A 14041-nucleotide genomic window follows, 5' to 3' on the forward strand; every position below is an offset into this window, starting at 1 on the left:
TCAACCATGTGAAAACACCCACCAGGTTCACCTGAGCTATTCCAGAGCAGCATTATGACTTTTCTTTTCCCCATGTGCCACCAAGGTAAAGCTGGAGACCAGGTGGCCTCAGAATGCATTCCTCTGGTTAGTTCCAGCCAGCTCTACCTTGGCTCCTTTCTAGCTATTTTGTTTCCCAGACACTCCTTAGTTTGGTTTTGGTTCCCAGAGTGATCAGGGACTGGCTTCCTTTTGCCACAATGACTGCCATTAAACGAAGCAGCCAAGTGATGCATGCCAGTTGATAATGGAAGCAAAGTTAGTGCCTTGTTCTCCTGCTGCTGCCTGGACCTGGGAGGCCTCTTAATTGGAAAGGAGAAGGCAGAAACTTGTGGGTCGCAGATGAGACTCAAGAAGGAGGCAGGGAGTTGAGGCAGGTCCTGCAGGGGAAGCTGATTTTAGTTCTGTGAACTAGAGCTGTTTGGGAGTTATGTCACTGCAGAGCTATCTGCACAGCTGGCCAATGGAGTGTGTTTGGGGAAGTGAGCCTCCCAGCCCAGGATGGGAGAGGTGGGTCAGTCCAAGATGGCTGGAGTTACATGCTGTTTCCATGGCAACTGCATGGTTTCACTCTAACCCATTCTTTCTTCATGAACCTGGGCAATAGCCTTTCTCATCCCCCAAAGTTGGGTTGCTAAATAATATATAGGCCACCAATTAAATTTGAATTTCAGAAAAACAGTGAATGTGTTTTTGATATGTGTTACTAAATGTCACAACTCTACCCCAGGACACATTTAGCAATGTCTGGAACATTTTGGTTGCCACAGCTGGAATTGCCCTGGCATCAGCAGAAAGAGACCAGGCATGGGCTTACAACACCCTGCACTGCACAAGACTCTTCTCACCCTAGCTACATCATCAACAGGGAGAATCCAGCACAGAATGAAAATTCTGTCCCTTTTCCAAAATACTGGGGACCAGAAGTATTTTGGATGTTTTTTAAAATTTGGAATGTTTACATACAAAAAAATGAGGTATCTTAAGGATGAGGACCAGTATCTACACATGACATTCATTTTGTGATTCATTTGTGCCTTACTCCCATAGCCTGAAGGTAACTTTATAATGTATTCCTAGTGAACCTGCATTTTGATGTGAACTATCACATGAGGTCAGGTGTGGAATATTCCCTGCAAGGCATCATGTTGACTTCAGAAAGGTTCAGAATTTTGATACAATTTAGAAATGCTCAAACTGTACTGGTAAAGTTGCAAAAGTTGCTGTCACCTGATGCTGATGTACCCCAAAACCACAATTCTCCTTCTAGCTAGTCTGATGTGAATGTCTCTTCTTGAGTTGCTGCTTTTAAATTATTTCATATGCATGTTTGGGGTTCAGTAAAGTGGGGCCTGTGGTTGCTTAACTGATCTGTCTGGGACAAACTTCCTGAGCCTGTAAAGTGGCTTGGGTCATTGGTGAGGACTGACTCTGATAAAGTTAGCATTGCCTAATTCCTCCCTGCTCATGGAAGGGTTTCATGGTGTTTGGCACTGTACCATGAAGATCCCAAGCCAGATCTCCTTCATTCCCAACCATAACCCCAAGAGGAGAGCCATCATCTTTACTTGATATGTGATAAACCAAAGGGACAGAGGTATTAAGCAACCTGCTTTGAGGTCACACATGGAGCAGTTAGGATTCAAGCACCATTTTTCCAGGCTCTTGTGACCATGGCATACACAAGGCACCAGGGGGGAACTTTGAACTTTGGGCTTGCCACTGGGAATATGGCTTAGGGTCAGGTACAAGCAGAGAAACTAATGAGGGAGAAAGGTCCATTTGTCCCAGTCTGCAGGACTGCGAAAACCAGATTACAGCATTTTCATTCACCTAAACAGGAAGCTGGGGGCTGTAGATGTATGAGCATGGTAGGGTTTGCTTAGAGCTGTCCTTCAGGATGTCTCAGCTGATAGCAAGGACAGGGTGGACTTTGTCTGCTGGATGTCCAAGGGGATGTCATTTGAGCAGAGACATGAAGGAAGGGAGGATATAGACATCTGCAGTTAGGCTGCTCCTGGCAAAGGGATCAGCATATGCAAAGCCCTTGAGTTGGGAACAGAAAATAGCAAGAAGGCCCATGAAACCAGAGCAGAGTGAAGGAGAATGATGATGAATTCAGAGAAAGAATAGGCTCATGCCAAGCCTTGTGACTGCTGAAATCTTTGTCTCTGGGGGAGTTTTGGGCAGGAGAGGAAATGCAAGTATTGGGAATGGGTGAGGAGTAAACAAAGACACCAGATCATCAGGCAAGAGAAGAAACTTCTGCCTGTTCTTGGCAGAGCTTTAGATTCTGTGCCAGCAACCCCAGGACCCTTACCCTGCACTCCCACCACATAGAGGAGGTACTTCTGAATGGGTGCAGAACTTCCAAGTGGGACATTTCTGACCTCCCTGATGCCTATAGGATTGACTCAGATCAGTCTGTGCATTGTGTTTGTGGGCTCATGAGGGCAGAAATTCTCCTCAGGAATAATGCAGACCCATGTGCTTAATGAGTATTAAGGCTTTTTCTGGGTTCTGGCAGCACAGGTCCTGGGAGCTTCAGATAGTGATGTGCACCTGTGGCAGACTTGATTGCCCTGGTATTAGTGATGAGGGCAGAGGAGGGGCCTGGATTTTCACTTGCTTTTGTCTCCTGGTCCATTCCAGCTGGGTCTTGCAGTAGCCTCACACAGTGCTGTAGGAGTTGGTAGGAGCATTTTGTCAGGGGTTAGCTGATAGAAAAGGGCATGTTTGTTGCCACTGTAGCCTGCAATGACTAAGGCTGCAAAACAGTGATGGACATAAATGGGCCTCAGTCCTTGTTCCCAGGTCTGTCTGTAACAACCATGTGACTCTCAGTAGCTCCCTGCTCAGTCTCCTGTCCCTGCTTTCTAAGCAGAGGAGGTTGCATAGCTGAAGGAGTCTGAGTGCCTTAGCTCATCTGATTGGCTGGCACCATCTTCTGTGACCATGCTCTTCCTGTTTCCTCTACTTGGAATTTGCCAAGTCTATATTTAAGACTTAATAAAACTCAGTAGCTGATAAGACTTTGGGAGTCTTACTCCCATCCAGGTAAACAAAGGCTCAGGTAAAAACATCTTAAGGGAATAAAGTGTTTCTAAAAAAACACACCATCAAATACCAAGTCTGTTCTGTGGACAATCTCATTGAACTATGCCCATGACCTGTGAAGTGAGTAAAACACTTTCTCTTGTGGATTAGGACATTGGACACAAATGGCAGGTAGCTAGTCTGTGGTTGTAGCTCAGTGGTGGAGTGTTTACCTAGCATGTGTGAGGCACTGGGTTCTCTCCTCAGCATTACAAAAAATAAATAAATATAGGTACTGTGTCCATCTACAACTAAAAGATATTTTAAGAAATTACTGTCCAATTCAATTGCAATTCTTGCTTTTCTATACTTGCAATTTCTCCAACATTGACAAACCAGCCTCCCATTATTTACAAGTATTGACTTATTTGTTAAATTGTACATATATATTGTGTAATGATTAGATCATGCTAATTTGACATAACCCATTACCTCACATATTTCTTATTTTTTTTGTGGTAAGACAACTTAAAATTTCTCTTAGCAAATTTCAAGTATACAATATGTTGTCATTAACTGTAGTTACTATGATATGCGTAGGTCTCTTGAACTTATTTCTCCTAATTGGAAAATATCTCCTCAACCCACCCTTAACCATCTGTTCCTAGAAACAGCCATTCAATTATCCATTGAGTTCAACTTTTGTGATTCTATCTATATATACTCACATATACACATATATATGTAATTACATATTTTAAGATAAAGTTGTTTTCTTGCTCATGAGTTGCTTGAGTCCTTATATGTTTCTGTCTGTTCACTGTATAGATCGCTTCTTTTGTGGTTCTGAAATGCCAGTTAGTTTGATGAAATCTCATTTGTACTTATCTTTGTTTTTGTTGTTTATGCTTTGGATTTCTTATTCTAAAGAAATCTGCCCAAATCACTGTCATACTCTTTTATCCTTTTTTTCTTGTAATAGTTTTTCACTAGCAAGTCTTGTATTTAACTCTTCAATGTCTTTGGAGATGATTTTTGTATATGGTCTTAATTTTATACTTTTGCATGCCCAGTTTTCCTAGCACTATTTATTGAAGAGACTGTGTTCTCCCTATATATTCATTTTGGGGCTCTTCTGTTCCATGTGTCTGTGTGTCTGTTTCTACTGCACTTCTCTGTGGTTATCTTGGTGATGAAAATTCTCTCGTTTGACACTTTTCCAATCTAAAGTGACATCCTTCAATCTAGAGGTTGCCCTCTCTGTTTGATGCGCATTTGGTGTTCTGAGGTTTCCTTTCTCTGTCATCTTGGAAAATTCCTTACACTTATTTCGTACTGGTTCTCCTTATTATATCCACATCATCCTCTTCCTTAGTTTACTATATTGTCTTGGCAAAGCATATACTTTAGTAACTATCTATGAAAGAACACAGTTGTTGCTCCAATTTTATTTACATTTAGGCTGAAAAGCTCCTTTTGGTGTTTCTTGTAGTCATTTCTTTTGTCCTGATGGATATTTTTGTTGAATAAGAATTCAGTGTCCTCTGAATGAAGGATGTCATTTTCCTCTGATGCTTTAGATTTTCTTTGTATTTTTGGTTTTCAGTAGCTTCATAATGATGTGTCTAGATAGTTTTATTTGAAGTTTTCCTTTTTTGTGTTCATTCAGCTTCTTGAATCTGTGTTTATGTGTTTTACATGGGTTGCTTTCAGTCATTATTTCATTAATTTGGCTAGACATATTCACCTCTTATGTTTTGGAACTTCAATTAGCCTTCTGTTTGACTTTTTGATATTCTTATAGATCCATTATGCTCAGTCCATTTGTTCAATCTTTCTTGTGTTTTCAGTTTGTATAGTTTGCATTGATAAAGTTAAACTCACTGATACTTTATTCTTTTATTTCAGTTTAGCTGTGAAGATTACTACTTACTCTTTAATTTCAGATAATATATTAGCTTTATAAGTCTCATTTTTAAAGTAAATTTTTCTTTGACATTTCTTATCTTTTCATTCAAGTTTCTTTTACCTCAGTAAGTGTAGTTATAGCTGATTTAAAGTCTTTGATAATTCTAATATAGAGATATTTTGAGGTTGGGAGGTTGGGATGAATTACATTTTCAGGATTCTTTTTTGTATGTCAAATTATTTTAGATTTTGTCTGTTTTTTTTTTTTTTTTTTTAAATTTTTCTAAGAGGTCATTGACCGAGATTGCTTCAAACTCCTGGATTCCAGTGAATCTTCTGTGTAGAGATTTATTCTCTTAAATTCCTCTGAGGAATCCTAATGCTTTTTATTCCCCTGGCAATTGGTTATAGACACTCCCTTAAGCTCAGAATGAAAGTTTTATTTTCCATAAAAGAGGGCTGAACTCTCAGTTCAAAATTTTAAGACATTATTATGCTGCATTGAGTCTGTCTTGCATACCAAAAGAGTTAAGGGTCAGTCTGAGACTTGCACAGTGTTCATAGAAAATAAGGGATACCTTTTATTCAGCATTCTCCTGTCCTAGATTGCCATTGGAAGCCATCTGTGTTTGATCAAGCTCTTTCCCCCTTTTCTGGTGAGGCAATCGGTGGAATTTCTAGAAATGTTTTAGCAGCCTTCCCTGCATCACTCCTATTATGATGGTCAGTCTTTGGGGCAAAACTTCTACTCCTCTCCCATTCCAAAAACAAAAACACAAATGGTGGAAATTCATCCCAGTACCAGTCACTTCTTCAGTTTTCTCCTCCTAACAGTCTGTTTTTCATTAGTTTACTCTTCAGAACTTCAGATTTTTGTTTTTTGCAAAGTTTATGCTTGTAACTCAACTTATTTTTAAGTAATTTTTCAGGCTTTGAAGCCATGCATAGTCTCCCAACCTAACCTTTTTTTTTTTTTTTTTTTTTCATTTTTATGATGACAAATAACTTTCAAGTTTATTTCCTTTTTTGTTTGTTCGCTTAAATACAAAGCTAAACCACAAACAGGTACAACCAAGACATTTTATCTCACATTTAAATATTCCTGTTGGATCCTCCTCCAATTTGCTGACCACTGACCAGGCTAGTGGGGGTGGGGGGAAGACTTTCTTAGGTAGCACCATCATGAGGCCCAGGTTGGGGATAAGGATGAGGACAGGTTCTCACACCTGTCTCCATTCACATTTACCTGGGACCAGGGTGGATAGGAGCCCCAGCCCCACGGACTGAAGGTGGACAGTGCGTGAGAATCAGACCCCTGGGGAGGGAAGAGGAAGCCAGCAACCCCTCCTGCTATCACATTCAAGGTGAGACCTGAGCCACGCCCTTGCTCCCTGGCTGTGGGCCCTGCCCGCTCCCTGTGCTTGGTCCTGAGCTCTAGGCTCACAATTCGAGTTATGGCTGCGCTTCACAGGAAGGACACCAGGTGGTCTGACGAACAGAAATCCTCCACAGCAGGTCTGGAACTTTCAACCCAGCAGAATTGGGCAAGGGGGTGGGGGGATAGGGTAAATAATTTCTGGTCCCGCTACAAAACTTTATTTTTGATTAGAATAGAGTACCATCTCAAATCTCTTCTACAAAAACAAAAAAAAAAACCCAAAACAAAACAAAAAAATTGCAACCACCTCACTCATTTCAAGACCTATATACAAGTAAGTTGTTTTCTGTGGTTTTTTCCTTTTTTCTTTTTTTATTTTTTTTAACTTTTATTATTATTATTTTTAATAAACTCCATGTTCACATTTCTATAAAGAATTAACCCGGTTTCAGGAAGCCCTGCCTTGGCAGGGGCAGGGAGCAGTGCTTGTCCCTGCCCGCCTCTAGGGTGACTGCCCACCCTGATGCTTCCGGGTGCCTGGAAGAGCGGCCGCCTGTGGAAGAGAGTGTCTCGGCCAGGCCGTGCCCCGGCCACGGTCAGTAAGCTTTCAGGAAAGCAGAGGGGAAGACTAGCTTACTGCGAAACCTGTTTAAAAAATAGTCATACACTTCGAGGTGCGCCTGTCGAGACGTGAGAACAAGAGCTTGGAGACATCCGTTCAGGCAGCGTGGCCCTGCACCTGCCTGTCCTCAGACGCCAGGTGTGGGCCCGTCCTGACTCTTCACCTGGAGGCAGGCGACACCCGGCTTCCTAGGTCACGTTTGACTCTTTCCTCTAAATCCTTTGCCAAGTCTTTGCATGCACGGGAAGCACAAACGTTCAACTTGTATGCAAAAAGGTACAAAAACATCTAGAATATAAAAGTTTTGGTAATATAAGGCCATCTGTTCAAGTCCACCTTGGAAACCTGTAACAGATATTTAAATACTACAGTGAAAAGGCATCTGAATATACTCTTTAAAAACATCTGAAGTAATCCGCTAAGATTAAGTGTGTAAAAAAAATCATCTCCCTTTGAGGGCTTTTGTCCTTTGAAGCAGGGGCGGCGGGAGGCGGCGTCAATGCTTCAGCCAGGGGTAGGCCTCGTTGGAGGCCCGGCTGCGGTCCCGTAGTCGTACAGCAGCTCCTCCCCCGCAGCGATGTCGCGCGAGGCGATGAGGATGAGGTGGGGCACGCCATTGATGTCGTGCAGCTTGGTCTGGCAGTTCCCGCGCTGGCTGTGGTTGATCAGTCTTCCCAGGCGGTTTGTCTCTGGGGTCGCGCCCACACAGTAGGTTTTGCTCAGATACTGAAAGTAGTACATGTAGCAGCCCGTGGAGGGGTCTTGTGCGTACAGAGCCTCTCGCTTCTTGGCATCGGTGATCTCAATGAGATCCCCGTGTTATTCCACCACGAAGTCGCCCTGGGAGAACTGCTTGGTGGCGATCACACCCCTGCCTTTGCCATCAATGAGGTCAATCTTCATGCCTTCTTCCTTCCCACTTTCAATCAGCTCATCTATTCTCTTCCTTTCTGCAGACTGCAGCTCAGCCTTGCTCTTCCTGGAGCTCCTTCGGACTGGGTAGAAATCGGTGAGCTTGCGGTTCTGTTGCGTTTTTCCTTGAGCTTTTTTCTGAGGGGCCTGTTTTCCCTTGAGGGGCTTTTTCAGAGCCTGCTTGGCAACGGCTGCATTGGTTGAATCACAAGACGAGGTTGGAGTTTTTGGAGTTTCTGCTGCTTCAGGTTTTTGGTTTGGAAAAGGTGCCAGGGGACCTCTCCTAGCGTCTTTGATCTTCTGTTCCTCTGACTTCACGGAGCTTTGTATGGCGTTCCCAGCATTTCTTTTCTCTTCTTGCTTCCTGTAGATTCCAGCTAACGGTTTCCCCTGGCATTTGACTTCGTGATGTGCAACTGAGTTCTCTTCCTGAAGGGGGGAACGCAATCCAGAGCATTTGTTCGGGCTCGTGTAGGAGTAGATCTTTGATTGCCCGGCAAATACGTTCTCCCTGTTGGTGCGGGGCCTCCCCGGGCCCCTCCGCTCCACCATCTCCGGCCCGGGGCTGTCGCTGCCACCGCCACCGCCACCGCCGCCGCCACCGCGCGGGGCTTGGACATCTTCCCGCCTGCAGCCCGGCCAGGCCCATGGTGGCGCACCCCGCGCCCTCGCTGCCGCCGGCCCGGCCATCAGCGCTGCTGCTGCCGCTGCTGCTGCTCCTGCCGCCGCCACCAGTGCCGCCGCGGCACCCCGGGGAAGGGCCGGCAGCGCCCCATGGCGTCCCCTTCCCCCATGGCCTGCGAGGCAGGGCGGGCACCCCTGCGCCGGGCCGCCCAGGGCGAGGCACGCAGGAGAGGCACTGGAGGCACGTCCTCTGCAGCCCGCTTGCCGCTGCCACCGCCCACCGTCCGGCTCCCCTCTTGGGGAGCCCAACCTAACATTTTCATCAGCATTTCACATACTGTGATATTGAAAAATATTTTATTAAAATATGAGATTAAAAAAGTAGGTTTGGAGATTGCTCACTGTCAGGCATCTGTCATCCGCCATTTGCCTGCCTCTCGCCTGTCCATCGCCTGCCTTACCCCATCCATCACCCAACGCTTGAGGTTCACCTCCTGATTGTCCGACAGCTGCCAGCAGACTGACCGCAGACCGCCAGTGGAGAACCAGCTGCCTGCTGTCACCTGGAAGTTCACTGTTACAGTACCTGCAGGTTTGATTACACGTGGCTGCCGCCATTTTGAGACAACAGCCAGGCCCCGTAGGACCCCTAGCCGGACTGACTGAGCCCCGTCTCCAGGATCCCTCAGCCTTACCGATCACTCCCTGCCTCTGGGGCCCTCACATCAACTGACTGCTCCCTGCTGCCAGGACCCCCAGACCAACAGACTGTGCTCTATCACCAGGAACCCAGACTGACTGATTGCACCTGGCCTCCAGGATCCCACAACCACACCAAACATACCCGACCTCCAGGACCCCTGCCATACCAACTGCATCCTGTCTCCAGGAACTCCAGCTGACCACGTCCAACCCTGAGCTGCAGCTCCCCATTTGCCAACACATTTGGAAGACAGAGCAGCCATCTTGGATAATCCTGGAAGCCATAGCTTCGATCTTTGGGTGGGGCAAATCCCATCCTGAGACACCTGTTGGAGGCTTGAAACTCATTGTCAGGTACCTCTCATACATCAAGCTACAGAACACTGGGAGGTTTCATTAGTATATGACTGATATACAGTAGATTTTCTTGTTTCTCCTTCTTAAAAAAAAAAATTGTTTTTATTTCTTTACATTTCTTGCTCTCTTTTCCTTTTGTTTACCGGTTTCCTCAGAGTCTCTTTTCTCCCTTATTTGCATGCTAACATCTGATTTCTTTTGATTACACTCTCACCCTTTCTATTATCTAGAACTTCTGTATATTCTTTTCTTATCCCATTAACAGACATATTCTACATCCTTCTGCATCCTCTTTGTCCTCCATTAGAAACTGCAGACCTTATTGCAAACCTGTTTGTTTTACCAAAGATAAAATTTGAACTCATTTTGTTTATTAGGACAATTTTGTTATTGTCCCCATAGGGGCTATTTGGTCTAGGATTGCACAGTGTCTGATTTGGGCACTGCTAATATTGATCTCCCCTTAAAGGAAGGGTTTTGGAAACCTATAGGGCCACTATAAGCCTATAGGGGGAAATCTGCAATACCCCAGATCTGCACTGCTAGAGGGGAAGATACATGAACAACATGAGAAAACAAGGGAAAGAAATGATCCAAACAAATCTAGATTCTGTAGTAATAGAATCCAATGACAGTATGTTAGAAGAAATGTCAGAAAAGGACTTCAGATTATACATGATTAAGATGATTCACGAAGCAAAGGATGAGATAAGAGAGCAAATGCAGGCAATGAATGATAATACCAATAAGCTTGAAAGAGCACCTGCAGGAAGCAAAAGATCATTTCAACAAAGAGATAGAGTTTCTCAAAAAAAACTAAATGGAAATCCTTGAAATGAAGGAGACAATAAACCAAATAAAAAACTCAATGGAAAGCATCACCAACAGAATAGACCACTTGGAAGACAGAACCTCAGACAATGAAGACAAAATATTTAATCTTGAATATAAAGTCGCCCAAAGAGAGAAGATGGTAAGAAATCATGAACAGAATCTCCAAGAACTATGGGACATCATGAAAAGACCAAATTTAAGAATTATTGGGATCAAGGAAGGCACAGAGATACAAACCAAAGGAATGAACAACCTATTCAATGAAATATCAGAAAATTTCCCAAACCTGAAGAATGAAATGGAAAATCAAATACAAGAGGGTTACAGAACACCAAATGCACAGAATCACAACAGATCCACACCAAGGCACATTATAATGAAAGTGCCTAACATTCAAAATAAAGATAGGATTTTGAAGGCCGCGAGAGAAAAGCATCAGATTACATATAGGGGGAGAATATAAATGAAATACAATTGTTTTGCATATGGCAGTTTTTTGGTCATGGTAATGTAACCACTCTTTAAAAAGTTCAAAAGACATGACTAGTGAGCACATATTGGGTAACACAGATATACAAATTTTTCCATCATTGTAGAAAGAAAAACACTGAAATAGGTATTAAGACAATCCAAGTGGATATTTTGGATAATGTTTGGATAATGGATAATGTTAAACTTTAGATGAAGTTGATAAATTTCTATGAAAAACAAATTAACAATCGGAATAAAGAAGAAAATTTAAAAATATGAAATATATGTTAAAAAACTTTTCTTGTGACACCTTTGTCTGGTGTTGTCTGGGTAAAACTGACCTCATAAAATGAATTTTCCTTATTTTCTGGAAGAGTTTTAAAGAATTGGCATTATTTCTTTTTAGTGTTTGGTAGAACTCACTAGTGAAGCCCTCCGGTCCTGGACTTTCCTTTAAGTTACGAATTCAAATTCTTTAGTTCTTATAAATCTATTCAGATTTTTCTAATTTTTCATAAATCAGTTTTAGCAACTTGGATATTTCTAGAAATTTGCCCATTTCATCAGTTGTCTAAATAGCATGAAGTTGTTAATTATATTCCTTTTTAATCCTTTTAATTTCTGTAAGGTTTATAGAGATATCCTGTGTTTAATTCCTTCACGCTGTGAAGGATCATAGGTAGGATGCCAATGTTGAAATCGTTCCATAAACAAAGAGAATCTTGAGAGGAAATGCATTGCTCAAGGGACTTGTAGAACTGATAAGTGAACTTAGTGAAGTACCAGTATGCAAAATCAGCACTTGTAAATCAATGGCATTTCAATATTCCAACAGCAAGTCAGTTAAGAAAGAAATCAGGAAAATCACTCCTTTCACAATAAACTTTTTTAAAAATCTGAGAATTAATCTAACCAAGGAAGTAAAATAATTCTACAATGAAAACTATAGAGCATGGGAGAAAGAAATTGAAGAAGACCTCAGAAGATGGAAAGACCTTCCATGTTCATGAATAGGCAAAATTTATTTTATCAAAATGACCATACTACTAAGAGCAGTATGAACATTCAATCAAAATACCAATTAAATTCCTCACAGAACTGGAAAAATCAGTCTACATTCATTTGGAGGAGTAAAAGACATAGAATGACAAAAGAACTTCAGAACAAAAAAATCAGTGAAGGAGGATCACAATACCAGATCCCAGACTATGCAACAAAATTATAATAACAAAACCAGCAACTAACAGCATCAAAATAGACAGGAAGACCAGTGGAGTGGAAGACTCTTAGACAAACCCAAATATAGCCACCTCATATTTGATAAAGATACCAAAAAATATATGTCGGAGAAAAGACAACCTTTAACTAATGGTGCTGGGAAAACTGAATATCCATATGTTCAAGAATGAAATTAGATCTCTATATTGAACCCTGCACAAAAACTAAATCAGTGGATCAAAGACTTTTGAATTAGGCCAGAGACCTTTCAACTGTTAGAAGAAAATATAGAGTTAACCTTCCATCATGTAGGTATAGACACTGACTCCTGAACAAGTCCCCTAAATTCCAAGAAATAAAACCAAGAGTCAATAAGTGGGTTGTCATCAAATTTGAAAGCTTCTGCACATCAAAGAAAATGATTAAGAGAATAAAGAGAGATCCTGCAGAATGAGAGAAAATCTTTGCTAGCTACTTTGACAGGGGATGTTACACATTAAAGAATATATAAAAATTCTAAAAACTCAAGGTCAAAAAATGAAACCCCCCAAAACCCAATTAATAAATGGATCCAAGAACTAAATAGGAATTTCTCAAAAGAAGAAATAAAAGTGAACAACAAATATATGAAAAAATGTTCAACATCTCTGTCAATTAGGGAAATGAAAATCAAAACAACACTAAGATTTTATTTTACCCCAGTCATAATGACAAATTTCAAGAACATGAACAATAATAAATGCTGGCAAGAAGGATGTTGTGTAAAATGTATACTCATACATTGCTGATGGGACTGCAAATTAGTATAACCATTATGAAAAGCAGTCCCTCAGAAAACCAGGATTGCAACCACAATGTAAACAAGCTATGTCACTCTACAGTATTTAACCAAAAGAACTAAAATCAGAATACCATATACAGAATACAGTCACTTCAATGTTTAAAGCAACACAGTTCCTCATATCCAAATTATGGAATGGACCCAGGTGCTCATCAGCAGATGAATGGGTCAAGAAAATATGCCACATATACACAGTAGAGTTTTACTCAGCCATAAGGATGAATGAAATAATGACATTTGAAGGTAAAAAGACATATATTGACAAAACCAGACTAGAAAATCAAGAGCCATTGTTTTCTCTTACATGTGGAAGCTAGAGCAAAACAAAGTAAAGAAGGTGGCAGGGGAGGAGACTGTATATTATAAATGCATAAGATATATCAGCAGAGTAGGAGGAGGATAGGACAGAAGGTGGAACTGGAGTAGAAATAAGGAATGAATTTAACAACAGCAATGTTGTGTATATATGCAAACATAACAAAAAGAACTTCACCTATATGTATATGTAGAAAATACCAGTAAAAAATAAAGGAGCAAAAAGTAGATCAGTAGAGGAGAGGAGAAATAATGGGAAATGGAGGAGGAAAAAGAAAGGGGGAGTACCTGGGTATTGAAATGAAATTCTTTTGCAAGTATGGTCAAAATGAACTAAAATAGTATGAATAATCATAATGCTCCAATTAAAAAAAAATGAGACTCCTGGGGCCAGTAGGGTCAATAAAGCCAAGAGTGGATTAGACATTTATAATAGCTAGGGGATTAGGGAGAATTTCTTCTGCACCTGTTGGGGATTTGCAATACTTGAATTTTCTTCTGGAGCCAAAGATAGGAGGTGCATATTGACTTCCTTATCATCCTATTCAGATATGGGTATGAAGGGGAAAAGGGTAGTGAGTCTTAAATGAGCAGTCACACATCATAAATTCCAAAAATTGGAGTGGCACTCTTACAGTTCCTGATTTTGAAATTTTTTTAAAACTTCATTTTCTTCAGCTTAGATGATCTTAATTGATCTCTCTCTCTCTCTCTCTCTCTCTCTCTCTCTCTCTCTCTCTCCCTCTCTCTCTCTCTCTCTCTCTCCCTCTCTCTCCTCTCTCTC

General features: G+C 41.7%; 1 pseudogene across 1 annotated transcript; it reads right to left on the reverse strand.

The window, feature by feature from the left end:
* Window positions 1–6074: 6074 nt before the first annotated feature.
* LOC306650184 (N-lysine methyltransferase KMT5A-like) lies at window positions 6075–8515 on the reverse strand (annotated as a pseudogene). The gene has a single exon. The product of its transcript is annotated as an N-lysine methyltransferase KMT5A-like (transcript).
* Between the last annotated feature and the right edge of the window lie 5526 nt (window positions 8516–14041).

Source organism: Sciurus vulgaris (genome assembly GCF_902686455.1).
Source record: "Sciurus vulgaris genome assembly, chromosome: 18".
Taxonomy (NCBI): Eukaryota; Metazoa; Chordata; class Mammalia; order Rodentia; family Sciuridae; genus Sciurus; species Sciurus vulgaris.